Raw genomic sequence first — 21,814 nt, 5'->3', positions numbered from 1 at the left:
GAAGTCTGCGCCATGCGCCGCGCTGTGAAGAGAGAAGACATCAGCGCCGGGCAGCGGAGAAGGAGGAGGGAGGGGGAGCAGGGAGCCGCAGCAGCGCTATTTCATTTGTAGTAAGCGCCGCTGCAGCATCCCCCTCTCCTTCCGTATTGGCTGCCGGGCAATAACATAGCGCTTCTGCGGCTCCAGTCCCCCTCCCTCCTCCTCCTTCTCCACTGCCTGCACCGAGGGAGCTGCACGAGGAGCCTGTCAGCGGGGAGATGGTAAGTATCTCTCTCTCTCTCTCTCTCTCTCTCTCTCTAAAAAGGGGTCCTGGCTGCCGCAATGTGTAAAAAGGGGGACTGGCTGCCGCAATGTGTAAAAAGGGGGACTGGCTGCCGCAATGTGTAAAAGAGGGCCTGGCTGCCACAATGTGTATAAAGGGGTCCTGGCTGCCGCAATGTGTAAAAAGGGGTCCTGGCTGCCGCAATGTGTAAAAAGGGGTCCTGGCTGCCGCAATGTGTAAAAAGGGGTCCTGGTTGCCGCAATGTGTAAAAAGGGGGACTGGCTGCCGCAATGTGTAAAAAGGGGTTCTGGCTGCCGCAATGTGTAAAAAGGGGTCCTGGCTGCCGCAATATGTAAAAAGGGGACTGGCTGCCGCAATGTGTAAAAAGGGGACTGGCTGCCGCAATGTGTAAAAAATGGGACTGGCTGCCACAATGTGTAAAGAGGGGGCCTGGCTGCCGCAATGTGTAAAAAGGGGGCCTGGCTGCCGCAATGTGTAAAAAAGGGGACTGGCTGCCGTAATGTGTAAAAAGGGGGACTGGCTGCCGTAATGTGTAAAAAGGGGTCCTGGCTGCCGCAATGTGTAAAAAGGGGTCCTGGCTGCCGCAATGTGTAAAAAGGGGACTGGCTGCCGCAATGTGTAAAAAGGGGGTCTGGCTGCCGCAATGTGTAAAAAATGGGACTGGCTGCCGCAATGTGAATAAAGGGGGACACTGTCTGCCGTAATGTGTAAAAACGGGGACGCTGTCTGCTGTAATTGTAAAAAGGGGACGCTGTCTGCCGTAATGTTAAAAAAGGGGACGCTGTCTGCTGTAATGGGTAAAAAAGGGGACGCTGTCTGCCGCAATGTGTAAAAAGGGGGACTGGCTGCCGCAATGTCTTAAAAGGGAGACTGTCTGCTGTAATGTGTAAAAAGGGGGACGCTGTCTGCTGTAATGTATAAAAGGGGCTCTACCTGGTGTAGTGGCGCTACTGTGCAGCGTAATTTGAATAATGTAGACTACTGTGCACCGTAGTATGAATTGCTATTATTTTGTGGCCACGGCCCTATAAATTTTTCGCGCGACTACGGCGCGCACTGCCCCTATCTTACATGGGGGGGGGCGCCACTGTCGTTTCTTGCACACAGCGCTAAAATGCCTAGTTACGGCACTGCCTCTGCAGTGCACATGGTTTTGCCCAACTGCTAAAAAATTTCCTGCTGCGATCAACTTGGAATTACCCCCTATATTAAGATAAACATTTCAAATACAGTTTGGAGTGTAATTAGGTGAGTGCAGAGCATGCATCTATATATATTTTTGTTTAAACAGTGTGGTCACATACTTAAGTCACGACAGATGGTTGATTGCCATGGATTAAAGCCTATTATGTGTATGTATGTTATATATATATATATATATATATATATATATATATATATATATTTACATATTTACATATATTATATATACACCAACAATAAATGACTGCTAATACAGATATATAGAGACAGTGGCGTAGGTTCATCCCCATTGCCCGGAGGCAAGTTAGAGTTTGGTTCCCCTAACCCTCAAAAAAAAAAAAAAAAGTGCCAGGACAGAGGTGTCAGGGCCAGTACTGAGATGAAAGGGAAAGTCCAGTGGGGCTAGGACAGACTAAGACAGAGAGGACAGGCAAAAGACAGAGGTGACAGGGCCAGGACAGAACAGAGGGGCAGGAGAAATGGGTGACAGGACCAGGACAGAGGGGACAGGAATACAGGGCCAGGACAGAGTAGAGGGGACAGGAGAGAAGGGTGTCAGGGACAGAACAGAGGTGACAGGACCAAGACAGAACAGATGGGACAGAAGAAAGGGGTCTCAGGGACAGGACAGAGGTGACAGGGCCAATACAGAGATGACAGGGAAAGTCCAGTGGGGAAGAACAAAAATGACAGGACCAAGATAGAGACCCAAGATAGAGGTGACAGGGACAAGAGAGAGGTGATAGGACCAGGGCATAGGTGACAGGACCAAGACAGAGGGGAAGGGGACAGGACAGGACAGGGGTGACATGGGCAGAACCAGGACAGAGGTACCAGGACAGAACTGAAGGGACAAGAGAGATAGAGTTAACAGGGAGAGCACAGCAGGGACAGGACAGAGTTAACAGGGTCAGGACAGGGACAGGGTGGCAGGGACTGGACAGAGGGGACAGAACGGAAGGGTCAACAGAGAGAGATGACAAGGCTAGCAGCACAGAGGTGACAGGGCCAGCACAGAGGTGGCAGGGATAGAACAGTACAGGGGTAGGAAAGAGGAGTGACAGGGCCAGCAGAGGTATGACAGGGTCAGGACAGGGATGACAGGGACTTGACAGAGGGGACAGGGACAGAACAGAAGTGTCAGCTAAGAGAGATGATAGGGCCAGTAAGAGGTGACAAGGACAGGACAGGGGTGACAGGAGAAAGAGGAGACAGGGCCAGCACAGAGGTGAGATGGACAGTACAGGGGTGACAGTGACAGGAAAGAGTGGAGTCAGGGCCTGCACAGAGGTGATGGGGAAGGACAAAGTGACAAGGACAGGACATGCATGATAGGCCAGCACAGAGGTGACAGGAACAGGATAAGGGTGATAGGAGAGAGGGTAGGCAGGGCCAGCACATAGGTGGCAGAGACAAGATAGGACAGGGTGAGAGGGACAGGAGAGAGGGGAGATAGAGCCATCACAGAGGTGGCATGGATAGGACAGGACAGAGGTAAGAGGAACAGCAGAGAGGGCAGACAGAGCCAGCATAGAGGTTGCAGGGATGGGATGAGAACAGGACAGGAGAGAGGAGAGACAGAGCCAGGTTTTGTAAAATGACCCTGTGAGAGGTGACAGCAGCAGGTGTTCTGTCTTCCCCCCTCACATGCCTCCCATCTCCCAAAAGGGCTTGCACTTACATAGGATACAGATTTTAGGGCTCCATGCTCCTGAGTTGACAGCCCCACTTTCTCACACCGCTCACTCTCTCCTGGTGGTTGCTGCTATGTGTCCCGGTGGGTGGCAGCTCTGGGTCGCAGTAGGATGTCACGTGACATCCGCGACCCAGGCCAGAGCACAGCAGCAGACAGCACAGAGAGGAGAAGCGAGCGCCGTTGATGCTTATAGGCGCTGTGTTAGCTCATTCTTTGGCTTCTCTAGAAGCTCCTGCTGCACTACAGAAATTAATCATTTGTGGACGGAACGGGGGACAACGGAGCAGGTGCCATACCCCCTTTAGGGCCAGGAGCCTGGCGACAACGGACTCCGCTGTCTCCGGGAGTTCTGCCCCTGTATAGAAAGCAGAAGCTATAATCAGTATCACCTGTAAGTGAACTGTTCACATGTGTACACTGGTGATTGTGTTGCCTCCTCCCACCTGGCCGCCATCATCCCAATGCATTGCAAGAGTCACATCAGATGCTGGAACCAACATGCACGGATAAACTGCGGGGGGGATGGGGTGGGTGGGTCAAAGGAGGAAAGTTCCCAGGTGCCGGACATAAAAATATCCTGAAGCAGGAAGTGATAGTCATCTCTAGGGAAGTGATAGTCAACTGTAGCGATATGGTCCCTACGTGACAGATATCATTATCTGCCCCGCTGATAACGGGGGGAGGGGGGTTGTTATTCTGAATCGTATAGATCATGTCACAGAAATGATGAGACAAATATCTGACACTATGGGCCAAATGTAATGTGCGAGATTAGCGCTAAACGCTCATGTTTTGCAAACTCGACCAATGGAATGGAATGTGAATGTGAGTTAACTCGCACATTTCAGACCTTACTACAAACTCACACAAGACAACTCGCATCCAGATATTTTCCTATACAACAGATACTGTAGGTCTCAGTTTAATATTCACTTAAAAAAACAAAACACAGCAGAACCCCATAACTAGCACTGAATCACCATATCTGATACAAACACATCCATTGCACCTGTGTTGATGTGAAAATAATCATTTACCAAATCACCCATTTTATTCAACATTGACATCCCTATATCTACCACACCACAGCCATTGCACCTGTGTAGGTATAGAAATGGCGTTGATGTATTGTTCTTTGGAGATGTATGTCTGTGGTCTGATTACTTTGGAGTAGAGATGAGCGGATTCAGTTTCCTGAGAACCGAACCCCCCAAACTTCATACTCCAAGACCAGATCCGAGTCCAGCTCAGGTTTTCCCCGAAAGACTCAAAAACTAGAACAAGGCAAAATGCCAAAGCTGGGTCAGACATAAATAGCAGCATGTCGTCCGCAAACAGAGTGACTTTCAACCCCACAGTACCAACCCGGATTCCCTGAAATGCATAGGACTGTAGAAGGGTGATGGCCAGCGGCTCAAGAGCAAGCGCAAAAAGGAGTGGTGAGAGTGGACAGCCCTGCCTGGTGCCCTGGGAAATAAAAAAAGGGTGAGAAATATAGCCATTATAGGCTATATGCGATGCAGAATTTGTATAAAGCGTGCTCAAGATTGTGATAAAATCCTGAGTGAATCCAAACCAATAAAGTGTAGTAAATAAATGGTCCCAGGACACCAGGTCAAAGTACTTCTCAGCATCAAAGGAAATAATATCCAATAAGCCTGGGGCATTAGTGGAGCATTGCCATTGGGCCGTGGCCAGTACTCTTCGAATATTAGCAGCGGGGTGCCTACCCCAAATAAAACCAGTATGGTCCTCATGAATCAGGGAGGGAATAAGTACCTTCACCCTCTCTGCAAATATTTTTAATAATATTTTGTAATCATTATTGAGGAGGGAAATGGGCCTATATGAGGCCGGGGAGTCCGGGTCCTTACCAGGTTTGGGGATAACTTTCAAAATGGCCGAATTAAAGTATAAGGGTAATGAGTGAGTAGATAATATGTAATTATACTAGTGATGAACGGGTTCGGTTCCTCGGGATCCGAAACCCCCCCGAGCTTCACCCATTTTACACAGTTCCGAGGCAGCCTCGGATCTTTCCGCCTTGCTCGGTAAACCCGAGCGCGCCCGAACGTCATCATCCCCGCTGTCGTATTCCCGCGAGATTCGTATTGCATATAAAGAGCCGCACGTCGCCGCCATTTTCACTCGTGCATTGGAGATGATAGCGAAAGGATGTGGCTGCGTTCTCTCAGTTTCTATGTTCAGTGTTCTGCAAATATCTGTGCGCAGTGTGCTGCAAATATCTGTGCTCAGTGTGCTTGCAAATATCTGTGCTCAGTGTGCTGAAAATATCTACGTTCTCTGCCTGAAAAACGCTCCATATCTGTGCTGAATTGTAGTATATAGTAGGAGGACAGTGCAGAATTTTGCTGTGACCACCAGTATATATATAGCAGTACGGTCATTTATGGCTGTTAACTGACCGGTTTCTGGGAGTGGTAGGGAAAACGCAGGCGTGTCCAGGCGTTTGCAAGGCGGGTGTCTGACGTCAATTCCGGGACCGGACAGGCTGAAGTGATTGCAAGGGCTGAGTAAGTTTAGACCTACTCAGAAACTGCAAAAAACTTTTTTGCACCGCTCGGCTGCACATGCGATCGCACACTTGCAAAGCAAAAATACACTCCCCCGTGTGCGGCGACTATGCGTTTGCACGGCTGCTAAAAGTAGCTAGCGAGTGATGAACTCGGAATGAGGGCCATGGTTTTGTCCAACTGCTAACAAATTTGCTGTTGCGAAATTAGGCCCTATGATACTAATACCCCTTTTCCACTAGCTGTTTTTACCCGTGTTTTTGCACGGGGGTGCGCATCGACACGGATTTTTAGTAGGTGGAAACGGGTCAACACGGGTTGAGTGACCCGGGAATCCAGCCCGGCTATTTACCTGGGTAGAACACGGTAATGACACGGATAGCGGTGCAGTGGAAACGGTCATTACACGTGTTTTCAGACCCGAGTAACGCTCTGAGACGCTGATGGGTGCTTCTGGGGCACTGGAAGATGATGTCATCCCTGGGAGACACGCTGGGCACATGCAGGCACCGCAGCAGCAAACAACACTAAGCTGGGCACATGCAGGCATTGAGGCAGCTTGCAAACAAAACACTCTGAAGTCGCGCTGGGTACATACAGATATTTTTATTGCAGCAGCTTCCAAACAAACAGACAATATACAGCAGCAGAAGCTCCAGCACAGCAACATGGCTAGCCATACCTGGTCAGACACAGAGATCAAAGAGCTGCTTAATATTCGGGGAGAGGAAGAAATAAGAAGGCAGGTGACTGGAACAGTTAAGGATGCTATCGTCTACAAGAACATATCCCTTATGCTGGCAGAAAGGGGCATCCAAAAAACTCAGCAACAAGTCGTTAACAAATTGAAGGCACTACGCAGACAATTCACCAAAGTACACGACCATAACCGCAAGAAAAGTGGTGCTGGGCGTATGGAATGGCCATATTATGACCTATGCTATAGTGTCTTCGGCAAAACTGCGATAACAAATCCCATAGCACTATCTTGACATCATCTTGATGAGACAGTAAAAAGTCCATTTGTAATGACAGCAATAGGCTTTTACAGAGCTTACCCGGGTTAGGTGGAAACAGATCAGACACGGGAATAACCCGTGTCGAAGTGTAGTGGAAATGGGGGAGCCGACACGGGTTGTAGCCGTGTTAAACATCCCGGATCGGACACGGTACGTAGGTGGAAAAGGGGTACTAGTGTACACTTGCAAATACTAAAAATAAATGTAAGAATCGCCCAGGAACTGAAACCAGTCCTGAAAATAGATAAAGGGGTAAATTCAATTGAAGTTTGTAAACAATTAAAACAAATAGTAATTTAAATATGTGAAATGTGTAGATCACAAGCTGCTCTTATATAAGCACATTATATACATATTACATAAGCAGTTTATTAATATTATATATTACATAAACAGTAATATAACATGCTGTTTAAAGTTTAAACATGAACTAGTTGGGATTCTGTGTGCTACTACTGTATGAGTGACTGATTATCCTGACTGTACTTCATGAGACAGCCAGATGGTAGCACTATTTCTTTTAAATATTTACATATAGCATTCTAATGTGACAGTCGGTATAATGTATGGTTGTTGTTATTAAATAAGAAGTGATAATACCTTTTTCTTGTCACTCATTTCTCCCCTGTGTTTGAGTCTGCTAGTTAATGAAAATAGTCTCTTTCCTGCAGCATCAAAGGCTTCTGAACGGAACTATAGTCATACCAATCATTATACAATGCCAACTGACATCATCACCTCTGTGATGTCACAGATAATGAAAAGGGCATATCCCCTGCCTAAGCATCCTGTAGCTTAAGTTTCATATGTAAGGCTTATACAGTAGATTCCCATTTGGGGTAATTCTGTAAAACAAAAAAGCCAGAACCAAATATATGGTACATGGTCACCAGTGTTCCTAGTGTTCTGGTCATTGACTCAGTTCATCAAGACTGTGTCGAATGGCTGGCCTAATGTCTGGCACAGATCTGGTCCCCTAGCAACTAAATCAAACAACCAGATCATCACGTGTGATCACGATAAGGAATAGAATGCTATGCTGCCAACTTTTATCAAAGTTTCTAATGGTACATCCAGAATAAAGATCAGCAACCGCTTCCGTCCCTATACCACTGACTGGCTTATAATTACCAAATTTAGCTCACCTATGACAATCTAATATTGATTTTATCCATAGTGATCATTCCTCCCCATCTGGGGAGATCCCCAGGTCCCGTTTTATTCTGATTTCGTGGAGGGAGGGGAGATGATGGTGCAATAAAATATACAGTATACTGAAGCACCACAGCCTTCAGGGATACATACTGTATGCACAGTGTCAGACTGGGGCATGAAGGGCCCATTGAGGGAATGCAGTGATAGGGGCCCATATTTAGGGGTGTGGCCAGCCTCCAAAGGGGGTGTTGCCAACCTCAGTAGCGCCTTGGGTAACCATTAGAGAGTGCATTATTTGGGACTTTAATTAATACTGGAGGAAGAGAGATGCAGCTGCACACTCCTAGCACTAAGAACACTAATAGAAAAAAATAATAAATAAACCCTCACAATTAACATGGAGTATAATTGAAGTTCTCAGCACACATTTGCGCAAATATGCAGGCCCATGTACCGCGGCCAAGTGACTTCATCACATGGGTCCCTAACATTCCTAATACTATCACATTCTATAAATGTATTCAGGACTTACCTCTAAATAGGGCCTTATCAATGTGTGATCTGAAATGCAGGAACCCAGCTAATTAAAACACCTGAGGGTGAATGGGAGGAGAGCCAATACCAGAGGAAGGAAGCCTTGCCTTCCAGTGTACAATATATACACAAATACAGTTAATAAATACCACAACAGCAATGCACTGTAGAAAATACATCACAGTTCTGTGCAGTATAATGTAACATATGTTTATTTCAAGTGTACAGTTTGATATCTGATCCCTAGAGGAGTGGGTGGGCCCTCAGGCAGTGGGGCCCACCGGGGGTTTCCCCATGCTCCTGTGGGCCAGTCCAGCCCTGTGTATGCATGTACCTTCACATGAGATAGAGTAGTACATTTATACTTGCATGAAAGTTTTCAACTGAAAACCTGTTAACTCGGGTACTCACAATAATTGTCTGAGCAGCCAGATAATTGTATAGTGGCTATGCAGGCATCAATCGCTCCTCCAACGGTCAGATCGGGAGGCCAGGACCTTGTGTGCTACATGGACTATTTCGTTCCTGACCTCCTGATCCCGTCCAAGAGATCTGAGGGAAGTACACACTGAGCTAGAAATTACTCTCTGTGTACCGATGCACAGTTCCGATAATTGCTCTGTCGGATCGCAGCATTTATCTAATTGCCATAATTTATTGCATTAGAAGGGAGGTTATATTTGTCTCACATATCTGAAAAATAGTTTTCTGCAGATTTCCCCATAAAATGCCAGAATCTGTCTAACCCTTTCTTTTCCAGGGTTGTGCATATTAGGACATACTACTCGAGGGAAAGACTGGTGTGAGTGGGGAGGGTGTGGCTCCAACTGAATTATTTTATATTCCAAATGTCTATAGTAAAGTGGATGGTAGGTGAGGAATCAGCTGAGGACTGCTTGGGAGCCATAGTAAGAACTGACTTCCATGTTCCAAAATCCTCTCTTTCCTCCTAACTTGTATGGTACCCTGGCCAGCATACCATGAAAGAATATGGGTTGAGTAGCGTAACAGTAACCTTGAAATATTCGAAGGCCAAGACCACAATAGTGAATAGATGTGGCTAGACAGGTTCCCTTGTTTCTATGGGGTACATTTACTAAGATGGGAGTTCTATTTAAGATGGGATGTTGCCAATGGCAACCAATAAGATTCCAGGTATTATCTTCTAGAAGGTGCCAGATAAATAAGAAGTAGAATCTGATTGGTTGCCATGGGCAACATCTCATCTTAAATAGAACTCCCATCTTAGTAAATTTACCCCATGGTTTTATATAGAGATGTGCAGCGGGCATTTTTAGTATTTTGTGTTTTGGATTCAGTTCTGTGGTCGTGTTTTGGATTCGGATGCATTTTGGCAAAACCACCCTTTCGGATTTTTGTCGGATTCGGATGCGTTTTGGATTCAGGTGTTTTTTTCAAAAAACCCTCAAAAACAGCTAAAATCATAGAATTTGGGGGTCATTTTGATCCTATAGTATTATTAATCTCAATAACCATAATTTCCACTCATTTCCAGTCTATTCTGAACACCTCACACCTCACAATATTATTTTTAGTCCTAAAATTTGTACCGAGGTCGCTGGATGACTAAGCTAAGCGACCCAAGTGGGCGGCACAAATGCCTGGCCCATCTAGGAGTGGCACTGCAGTGTCAGACAGGATGGCATTTAAAAAAATTATCCCCGAACAGCACATGATGCAAAGATAAATAAAAAAGAGGTGCAAATAAAAAAAAAGGTGCAAGATGGAATTGTCCTTGGGCCCTCCCACCCACCCTTATGTTGTATAAACAGGACATGCACACTTTAACAAACCCATCATTTCAGCGACAGGGTCTGCTACACGACTGTCGCTGAAGTGACAGGTTGGTTTGGGCCCCCACCAAAAAAGAAGCAATCAATCTCTCCTTGCACAAACTGGCTCTACAGAGGCAAGATGTCCACCTCATCCTCATCCCCTGATTCCTCACCCCTTTATCTGTGTACATCCTCCTCCTCACAGAGTATTAATTCGTCCCCACTGGAATCCACCATCACAGGTCCCTGTGTACTTTCTGGGGGCAATTGCTGGTAAATGTCTCCACGGAGGAATTTATAATTAATTTTGATGAACATCATCTTCTCCTCATTTTGTGCAAGGGCATCCATATTGCCTTTTCCTGCCAGTATACGTATGGACTGTCTGACATGCCTACTTCGATGCTGTCACTCATAAAATCCTCCACCAATTCTCCAGGCATCACACCCACCGACACATTTGGACTCTCCTTGCGGATTGGTGATTTAGGGGTGGTCTTCAGTATGCCGGCGGTCGGGCTCCCGGTGACCAGCATACCGGCGCCGGGAGCCCGACCGCCGGCATACCAACACTTATTCTCCCTCGTGGGGGTCCACGACCCCCCTGGAGGGAGAATTAAATAGTGTGGCTCGCGTAGCGCGCCACCGTGCCCGCAGTGTGGCGAGCGCAGCGAGCCCGCAAGGGGCTCATTTGCGCCCGCCACACTGTCTGTAAGCCGGCGGCCGGCCTCCCGGCGCCGGTATGCTGGTCGCCGGGAGGCCGGCCGCCGCCAGATCGTAGTGAACCCGTGATTTAGAATGCACAATTCTTTGCTGTGCTTTTGCTAGCTTAACTCTTTTCATTTTTCTAGCGGGAGGATGAGTGCTTCCATCGTCATGTGAAGCTGAACCACTAGTCATGAGGAACATAGGAGAGGGCCTTAGCCGTTCCGTGCCACTCCGTGTCGTAAATGGCATATTGACAAGTTTACGCTTCTCCTCAGACGATTTTAATTGAGATTTTTGGGTCATTTTACTGAACTTTTGCTTTTTGGATTTTACATGCTCTCTACTATGACATTGGGCATCGGCCTTGGCAGACGACGTTGATGGCATTTCATCATCACTGCCAAGACTAGTGGCAGCAGCTTCAGCACTAGGTGGAAGTGGATCTTTCCCTATTTTACCCTCCAAATTTTTGTTCTCCATTTTTTAATGTGTGGAATTATATGCCAGTTATATATCTATAATTAGACAGCAGTAATGTCTGGAATTAGATACCACTAGATAGACACCAGATATCACTGTGACTGGAATGATGATGACCTATGTACAGTGACAGGACATTACCACAGCACCCTACAGTAGCAAGAGGCTGCACAAGACACTGCACTAGTATTAGTAATGTACTGTAGTATTACTGACCACCACAATGCAGCACAAGACAATGAGCAGTGATACTGAGCACTGATGATGATACTATTGAGAACTGACACTGAGCAGCACGATGCAGCACAAGACACTGTACTAGTATTAGTAATGTACTGTAGTATTACTGATCACCACAATGCAGCACAAAACTATGAGCAGTGATACTGAGCACTGATGATGATACTACTGAGAACTGAAACTGAGCAGCAAGATGCAGCACAAGACACTGTACTAGTATTAGTAATGTACTGTAGTATTACTGAGCACTACAATGCAGCACAAGACAATGAGCAGTGATACTGAGCACTGCGATGATACTACTGAGAACTGACACTGAGCAGCAAGATGCAGCACAAGACACTGTACTAGTATTAGTAATGTACTGTAGTATTACTGAGCACCACAATGCAGCACAAGACAATTAGCAGTGATACTGAGCACTGATGACGATGATACTACTGAGAACTGATACTGAGCAGCAAGATGCAGCACAAGAGAGACACTGTACTTGTATTACTGAGCAGCAATAAGCACTGATACTGAGCACTGATATTGAGATTTGCCACTGAGAGAACGTAGCCACGTCCTTTCTGTACTCTCTACAATGCATGAGTGAAAATGGCGGCAACGCGCGGCTCTTTATATGGAATCCGAATATCGCGAGAATCCGACAGCGGGATGATGAAGTTTTGCCTCGTTCGGGTTTTCCGAGTCAGACGGGAACAACCGAGCCTGCCTCGGACCCGTGTAAACCACGTGGAGTTCGGGGGCATTCAGTTCTCGGAGAACCGAACCCGCTCATCTCTAGACCATACCAAATAACATGCCGCATAGTGTTTGAATAGAACACCAGAAAGGAGTCGGTACCTCAACCGGGGATCTCTGAAACAGATACAATAGCGGAGGCAACACATTCATTTTAAATAATATTAATTCTCCCAAACCCAAAAATGCTCCACCGTATGCTGTGTCCCTATCCTGCCACCCCTCTAATCCATGCCAGCAATTGTCACTTATGTAAAGAGGTGGGCTGGAGCATAGGGACCACGTGATTAGCATACCGTCCGTGCTGTTTAGCATGCTATTTTGGATAGTTTGCATACTAAGGGCCCAAGTCACATAGCCACTCTTGTGTTGATCATGAGATTGGCGGAGTTTAGTTTTTGCGGGTGTAGTACGGTATGCCAGCGCTCGGGCTCCCGACGACCAGCATACCGGCGCCGGGAGCCCGACCGCTGGCATACTGACAGCGTGGCGAGCACAAAGGATCCCCTTGTGAGCTCGCTACGCTCGCCACGCTGCGGGCACGGTGGCACGCTAAGCGCGCCACACTATTTTATTCTCCCCTCAGGGGAGTTGTGGACCCCCACAAGGGAGAATAGCTGTCGGTATGCCGGGTGTCGGGATTCCGGCGCCGGTATACTGTGCGCCGGGATCCCGACTTTCGGCATACTGAAGACCACCCAGTTTTTGCTACAGTCAGGTTGGAACATCTTGTAATTGCCAAAAGAGAACCTATCACTCGATGGTAAAACCATCGATGGCTATGCACAGAATACTTAGCTGCCATCGATGGTTTGGCTCACCATCACCATTGATTGTAACCATCGATGGCGGTAGCACCGATGACCATAACTAATCCGGTATCACTTGCACAATTGCTCCCCAGAATATCAAGTGGTCGGCATTCTGGAGCACAAGCTCTGGAAACTCAGTGCGGGGAGGAGGGCATGTATGCCTATGGGGGTGGGTGGAGGACTCCCAGGGGGGATCAATCACTAGTGGGGGTGGGGGGAGTATAAAGTAAAAATGCCGGAGGTAAAATAACAATACTAAAAAAAAAAAACATGGCTTACAGGGTGGGGGTGGGGGTGCCATAAATTGGCTTTTCACAGGTTGTGTGTGTGTGGTGGTGGGGAATTATAAAATATGTTGTTTTTTGTTTTTTTGCAACTAAAGGGAGTGTGTGGGGGGGAATAGCATTAGATTTTAAAACCACTAGGGGGTGTATTGAAAAAATTCTGAGCGGTTTTGTGGGGAAAAAAATCGTCAGTTAAGTGGTTAATGCAAGAAAGAACATTTAGGCGTCAATCCAGTTAACTGCGAAGGGTGTGAGTTGCCATTGCCGCAGCATTAAAATACCAGTAACAGGAAAGCATACCGCTCTGAGCCAAAATGTGCACAACGTTACAGTTGTGTGCAAGTTCAGACTGCCATAGGGCCTAATTCCGAGTTGATAGCAGCAGCAAATTTGTTAGCAGTTGGGCAAAACCATGTGCACTGCAGGGGAGGCAGATATAACATGTGCAGAGAGAGTTAGATTTGGGTGGGTTATTTTGTTTCTGTGCAGGGTAAATACTAGCTGCTTTATTTTTACACTGCAATTTAGATTTCAGTTTGAACACACCCCACCCAAATCTAACTCTCTCTGCATATGTTACATCTGCCCCCCCTGCAGTGTACATGGTTTTGCCCAACTGCTAACAAATTTGCTGCTGCGATCAACTCTGAATTACCCCCATAAAGTGCACATTGTCACACTGACTCATGCCTGCGATGTATTCGTGGGTAACTGTATTGACCCCTTACAAGGACAATTCTTTCACTGTATTATGGGAGTCATTCCGAGTTGATCGCTAGCTGTCGTTGTTCGCAGCGCAGCGATCAGGCAAAAAAATTGCCACTTCTGCGCATGCACCACAATGCGCATGCGCGACGTACGGGTACAAAGGTCTTTGTGGTTTTGCACAGGTTCTAGCGAGGCTTTCAGTCGCACGGCACAACGCAGGATGATTGACATGAAGTGGGCGTATCTGGGTGGTAACTGACTGTTTTCAGGGAAAACTCAGACGTGGCTGGGTGAATGTTGGTAGGGTGTGTGACGTCAAAAGCCAACCCTCCAACGTTAGAATCAACGCACACAAAGAGTAACTACAGGGCTGGTCTTGTTTGCACAAAGTATTTTTGCAGGTTCTCTGCTGCATAGGCATTCGCACTTCTGCTAAGCGAAAATACGCTCCCCGGTGGGCGGCAACAATACATTTGCACGGCTGCTAAAAACTGCTAGCGAGCGATCAACTCGGAATGACCCTCTAAAAACATTAGGAATGCAGATATTTAATGAATGATGTAAAAAAAAAAGTTTTTAGGAGAAAAAAAGGAAATACTAAAATGTAATTAAGTGGGGATCATAGAGGGATAATAGCCAGGAATCTGAAGTGACATTCCTTCTTCTTGCACATTGCAACCTGGGCAGGGTAAGTTCAAGAGGAGGGGGGTGCATCTCTCTCTCGAACATGTCCCCAGAAGACTCTTTGCCAGAGACTACTGCACATATGCCAATCTCCAAGAAAGTGGTGCAGGCTCCATTATTCCAATCATTTCTGTAGTACACATGCGCAGTCCCCTGGAAACATGGTATGTGCGATAATGTCTGTGGCACAGGTGGAGAGGCAAGTATTGTAAATGGGTGCAGGGGTTTAGAATGATTTACTGCAATTTCCTCCTATCTGGCCTACCTGAAAAATACCTCTCTCCACTCCAGTCTATCCTCAATGCTGCTGCCCAGCTCATCTTCCTTTCCAAGTGTATTACGTCCACCTCACCTCCCTTACAAGCCCTACACTGGCTCCCCTTCCGAATCCAATTCAAGCTACTCACACTGACAGAGCCCTCACTCATTCTTCTGCCATTTACATATCGGACTTTATCTCCTTTTACACTCCCACCCGCCCTCTTTGTTTACAAATACATGCCGCCTCTCCTGCCAACTGATTATCACCTCCCATTCCTATCTCCAAGATTTTGGCTGTGGTGCTCCCTACCTCTGGAATTCTCTACCTCTCCCTATCAGACTCTAAACCTCTCTACAACACTTCAAATGGGCTCCCAAGACCCACTTCTTCAACTAACCCAATCATCTCTCATCCTAATCTGCTACTACATGCTCACTTCTACCCCATCTGAGTCACCCGTCTGTCTGATCCTCCCCATCAGAATGTAAGATCTCATGAGTAGGGCCCTCTCTCCTCATGTGCTTTTCCCTCTCTAAGACTAGTTTCTACTCCCTACAACGACACCTAACCCTTGGTTTTCTTTATTTCAATGTCCTGTCCCATGATGAGGCAAAGGAGGATTTTTAGTCACTTACCGTTGAATCCTTTTCTTTGAAGCAGGCTGTGGTACACTGGACCATGGGCTTGCAGGTTGGGGTTAGAGGTGGCATCTAAATTAAACTATAGCTTTAAAAGTAAGATCTTCCCCCAAGAAACCCCCAACTTTCATTGCTTTTTTAAAAAAGAAACGTAAGGTGTAGTAGAAACTCAGTGACATTGTTAGAACAATCAAACAACCAAGCAGGGAAAAGACGGTCAAGAACCAAACCCGCAGCTTACTTCAGAGTAAAGGATTCAGTGGTAAGTGACCAAATAATCCTCCTTTCTCTTTCAGCAAGGCTTGTGGGATAGTGGACCATGGGATGTTCAACAGCTGCCCCCAGGAGAGGAAAAGCGCAGTCTTCCTGACCAGAGAACTGTACACCCAGAATGGGTGCTGCCAGAGTAAAAAACCTGAAACGTGTGGACAGAGAACCAGGTAGTTGCACGACAGACTTGTACTGCTGAAGCCCCTGGTCATGCTACCTAGGAGTTAGCCAACACCCTAGTGGACCTTCGGTATGGTGTCTATCGCCCAATACTAGAATAGGCTTGAGTGATAGCCATGCAATGGCCGTAGCAGGTGTCCAACCACCCTTATGAATTTTAAAGGAACAGCAGAGAATCTGCGTGGTGGACAGAGGAAGTCTTGTATAAAGCAGAACTTGGCTATAAAGAGAATATTTCGGTTTTGGGAAGTTGTCAACTGAGGAGAAACTTAAAAAACTATTTCCTGATTTAAGTGTAAGGCCAAAATAAGTTTCGGCTGGAACATAGGAGCCACTGAAATTCGATAAAAGGTGTTTTGAAGAAAAAACTCAGAACTAGGAAACATGTCGAGATGAGAGTCTGTGTGAAAGCCGATTGGACCACATGAAGATTTCATGGTGCCACCGGAAGACAAAATGGTGAGTGAATGACCACCACACCCTGTAAAAAGCTTCAGACTTTTGGAAGAAAAGCCATATGCTGCTGAAATCAAATTGACAGAACCAAAATCTATACTCTTACAAAACAATGCTGTAAGCAGCATCCAAACCCCCTTTGAAGGGAGACCAAGATACGAGAGAGACAAAACCTGGAGATATGAACTCTACTGTTCACCCCACCATATATGGAGTTTCCAAACTCTGAGAATATAGCAAACCCACTGTCTAGGATTGCTGCATACAGCAGAATGGACTACAGAGAGAAAAAACTTTTAGCCTATAAAAACTTGTAAGAATAATGAAGCCAGTAAGCTAACAGAGGAAGGATCTCATGTTGCAGCAGGTCTGGTCTAAGTGAAAGACTCCACTGGGCATCTACCATTGTTCTGGGAATATCTGCGTATTATGAATTGCATGGCCAGACTGGAGGATTCCCAACATCTGGGAATTCCTGACTTGCTTGAGATCCCGAGGCAACATTGGTGCCAGTGGTAATAGATACGCTAGATGACATGGCATCCACAACTTAAATTATCAGATATCTGGATCCTGTGAAAAACTATGTCGAGAGGTTATGACTTTCCGAAGCCTGTTGGAGGACCACTGGATTAAGAGATGCTTCCCCAGGGAGAAACATGTCGAAGTCGAAAATATTATACCCACATGCATCACGTGCAAACACCACACAGAGTTGCCTCCATGCGTGTGCTTGTTCTGCCATGCGTGCGCATACCCGCACACTGTGTACATTGGCTCACAAAGCCCTGCGTATTAGTGCGTGGTATGAGTAAATACGGTAGCATACGCATTCACATGGAAAAGCCACAAAGACGTATCTGATATTTAATCCACATAGTGCATAATTTACACATAGTCTACACGCACCACGCCAGCAAGTTACATTTCAGAGGTATAGCAACAGAGGGATTCAACTTTACAGGATATGAGGGGACAGAATTAGGTTAGGTTGTGGTGTTTGGTATCCAGATGTACAATATTTCAAGGGCAATATTCCGATCGCAGTTTGCAGAATGTAGCATGCTCCTGCGCATAGATATGCGCAGGAATACAACATTAATATCACACTGTATTTACTGTACTCCTGATATTCGGCAGGAACCCAGTGGAGGACACCTGCAAGTACACCTGGACCAGACATCGCCCACCTATTCAAACCAACCTATGACACCTCATGTACTGTAAACGAACAGCCCTTTGACCTATGAAAGAAGAGATTACAGTTTCCTTTGTACTATGTTTTGGACAAATGTATAAAAGCCAAGCCTCCTAGCCAGTCCCAGTCTAATTCTTTGAAGGTCATCTTGCTAGACTGACTGAGGGCCGGATCCGTGTGGCACAGGCGAACACACGTATGTATCCATTGGTTATAGCTTTTCTCTTTTATTGTTGTATTTCTGTTGTACCCCCTTTTAAGTAAATATTTGTTGCTGCGTTGGACCACAACATAACATATACAATTGGTGTCGCATTCCTTCCCTGTTAGGTGTTTTAAAGTGTATTCAGCCACACGTGTAGCTACTTTGTGCTTACAGCGTGTCGGCGTGCTTACGCAACATGTACGCATTCATAGAGGTTTATCACACACACGCTTAGCGGTCACAGTGGGCTGAATATTTGTGTATTAAGGTATTGCTTTTTCCTGACAGTTAAGCGAACTTAACAGTTGGGGACTCGCCCGGTTCGCCACATACTTACGGACTTGCAGGCCATAACAGACTTTGGTCTATCAACAAAGGGTGGAGACGCATCTTAAGTAAATTTTGTATTGTGTTTAAAACCATCTTGTGTTGTTAGAACATGTCTGTTCTGTATAGTCTTAGAGGTGCTGGTGTAACCCGAGGGACAAACAGGAAAAAAGATGTTTAATATTCGTGTGTTACTTTTGGCACAAAAGCGTACTCAAAGCGTACCGATACTTTGCATACATTCTTACATATTGATGCCATAGGTTATAATAGTCATTATAGATCTGTGTAAAGTCAGATACGTTTATTTGCTATATATTTCAGATAGTGTGTTAAGGGAGTAATTATAAAAACACGAAACGCAGTTCCGGCCTAAACGTTTAGTTAAATACTCAAAAGAGGATTACCTTTGGGGGTAACTTTCGGTGAGTGTAAGAAACAATTGTGTATTGTGTAAGTGAGCAGTAGTATTTTGTTGCTCACATTTATCGTGATATAGTGTGGTTTATTTAGGTGCAAACGCACGGTGAACACATGGCACATTGTGTGTGGTAAGCATACAGGAAGGCGCACATAGCGAGGGAACACACGGTTGCGTGCATATGCAGGGTTACGTGAAGAAGTGAGTGCAAATTATAACCACATGATAGCAGTTCAAGTTAAGGTGGGGTAAAGGATTTGTAGTTATACAATAGCGAATAACTATCCGATTTTAAAAGCAGATTATTATAATATTTTGTTTAAATTGTACTACCTCTGGGATAGGCTACCAGTCAAAGGGAGTGATATTTTTCTGTACAGAGAAAAATGGTGTATTTGTGTGAGCTGAAAGTAGGAGTGGATGCATTGAACCCCGGAAAACCGGGATCCTGTGGACAAAACGCCTGAGTTAGAAGGGGCTCAGCGGCGAGAAGGGTTGCAACCTAGCGCATTAACGAAGTTGGCATGTACTACAACGTTTTGGAGGAGCGTGAAAGGTTTTTGTGTTACGCTCCGGCTGAGGAGCGCGGCTTAAATTCGACTCCCATGATCGTAGGGCATATAGATAACAAATATCTATAGGCCGTGTGATTGGACCGCAAATCCATGTGTTATACGCAGCGCAACGTGATACCATTTGTGTTATTTTGCGCAGGTGTGTCATATGCGCTTTGTAGAGCATACACAGACGTGATTGTGTAAACAAAGGGGGTTTTCGCTGAAATTCTTCAGGAAATGTTCCCGGTGGACATTCACTGGAAAGGGTGATCGATAAGGTGTTTCTCATCCTACAAAAATTCCAGTGGAAAGATACCGAAAAGGAATTTTTCACTGGCTCTCTCAGGAAAATATTCCAACAGAACCTCCACTGAAAGAAATTACGGGTCTGATAGGAGCCCAAGGTTGGGTACATCATGATCCCACTATTGACAGTTGGTAATAGTACAAGCCAGCGGGGGCAGGAGCGAGTGAAAGCGCTCAGTAAGAACTTTCACCGTCTGCTCATATTGTTCATTTGGTGTTTGTGCAAAAAAGTCCACAATGGGAGCCAAGTGCACAAGCGAGAGACATTCGGCAGCCAGGGTTCAGGCTGGAGAAGAAGGGCCAAATGGGTCCACAAGGTTGGTAATGTGTAGTAAGTATGGTCCACACGCAGAGGCTTTTTGTGATGAATGGATATGTATGACTGCTGGTGATAAAACATAATTTCCTTGGATGGGTAGTTTTAAACCAGAGGTACTGCAGAATGTAAGGAATAGAATATGTCACACTCGCGGTGCTGCGGCTGCCGTGCTTACCGCTTGGGGTGCGCTGGGTCTCCCAGCGGTTGTCGCCCCCGGTGGGCTCCGGGTCATCGCGTCTTGCTGGCGCTACCTCCGGTGGGTTAACGGGGTGTGGGTGCCGCCATTGCGCCCGGCATCCACGAGAGCGTGGTGAGCGGGTGACGTCATCAGCCCCTTCCGCCAATCGGAGAGGGCGGGAAGTTCAAAGGCAGACGCCGTACAGAGCCCTGGCGCCTGAGTATCACCTTTTCCAATGATCACCAGTGCTAGCAGCATTCTGTGTGTTCTCGAGCTGAACGTCTCCTGTGTTCCAGCGTTGCAGAGTATCTTTCAGTGGGACATTCCCTGTGCTACCAGCATTACAGAGTATCTCTCAGTGGGACATTCCCTGTGCTACCAGCATTACAGTGTATCACTCAGTGGGACATTCCCTGTGCTACCAGCGTTACAGTGTATCACTCAGTGGAACCTTCCCCGTGCTACCAGCTTTACAGTGTATCACTCAGTGGAACCTTCCCAGTGCTACCAGCGTTACAGTGTATCACTCAGTGGGACATTCTCTGCATTACCAGCGTTACAGTGTATCTCTCAGAAGGACACCTCCTGTGCTTTCAGTATTACAGGGTATCCCTAAGTGGAATGCCTCCCAAACTTCCAGAGTTACACTGAATCTCAAATCCTCATTTATTTCTTCAGCATCACTCACAAGTTCTTCATTCTTCTGTGTGCTTCAACATCGTTCTCAAATCCTCATTCATTTCTTCAACATCGATGACAAGTTCTTCATTCTTCTGTGTGCTTCAACATCATTCTCAAATCTTCATTCATTTCTTCAGCATCGCTCACAAGTTCTTAATTCTTCTGTGTGCTTCAACATCGTTCCAAAATCTACATTCATCTCTTCAGCATCGCTCACAAGTTCTTCATTCTTCTGTGTGCTTCAACATCTCGCTCACAAGTTCTTAATTCTTCTGTGTACTTCAGCATCGCCCCCAAGCCTTGTTCACAACTAATTTCTTTAGCATTACACATCGGTTACAACGGCTAAGTACTGCATGAGGAAAACCTACATCCGGCCATCCCTGCTCCGGCCCAGCTGTGGTTCCTCTTCCCTACCATCGGAAGAACCCCCGAGTTCTAAACACTCCCAACCCAGGTCAGTGACAGAATATGTCTGATCAAGTCTAAGAAACAAAGGATCAGACATAACGACTGCTTGAATATATGGCAACAAGAAGGAGATGTGCAAAGGGAGCTGGCTCACACAGCAAGTTCCAAACCTGACAGGAATGTGATTGTGAGAGCACCACCACCGCCATATGTTGATGGAGAGAAACCAGCTACAACCAATGGTACATCGGTAAATAATAGCAACATGAACAGTAATTGTATTAACCCCAATCCCTGCAAGTTGTATCCCATTTTTAATTCTCCCCAAGTTTGTGAGGAAGACGACAAGCCTAGCATGATATCAGCACTTTCCCTAGTAGCTACTATATAGGACACTCAGGTGGGCATGGCCCAACCGGTGAGAACAGTGGCGATGCCCCCCAGTGGAGGGGCGGGTGAGGTCGTATCCACCGGTAAGTATGGGACCGTCCATTATGCAGAGACAATAGCTCCCTATATTAT

At 46.3% G+C, this 21,814-nt stretch overlaps 1 long non-coding RNA gene across 1 annotated transcript in view; it reads right to left on the bottom strand.

Annotated features, from left to right (window-relative positions):
• Window positions 1–21,814, bottom strand: part of LOC135055610 (uncharacterized) — a 124,487-nt gene that overhangs the window by 43,248 nt on the left and 59,425 nt on the right. The gene's annotated exons all lie outside the window — the stretch shown is intronic.

The sequence above is a fragment of the Pseudophryne corroboree genome, chromosome 3 (genome assembly GCF_028390025.1).
Source record: "Pseudophryne corroboree isolate aPseCor3 chromosome 3, aPseCor3.hap2, whole genome shotgun sequence".
Taxonomy (NCBI): Eukaryota; Metazoa; Chordata; class Amphibia; order Anura; family Myobatrachidae; genus Pseudophryne; species Pseudophryne corroboree.
Note: the sequence above shows the minus strand (reverse complement) of the source record. Positions and strands in the feature narration are given on the sequence as shown.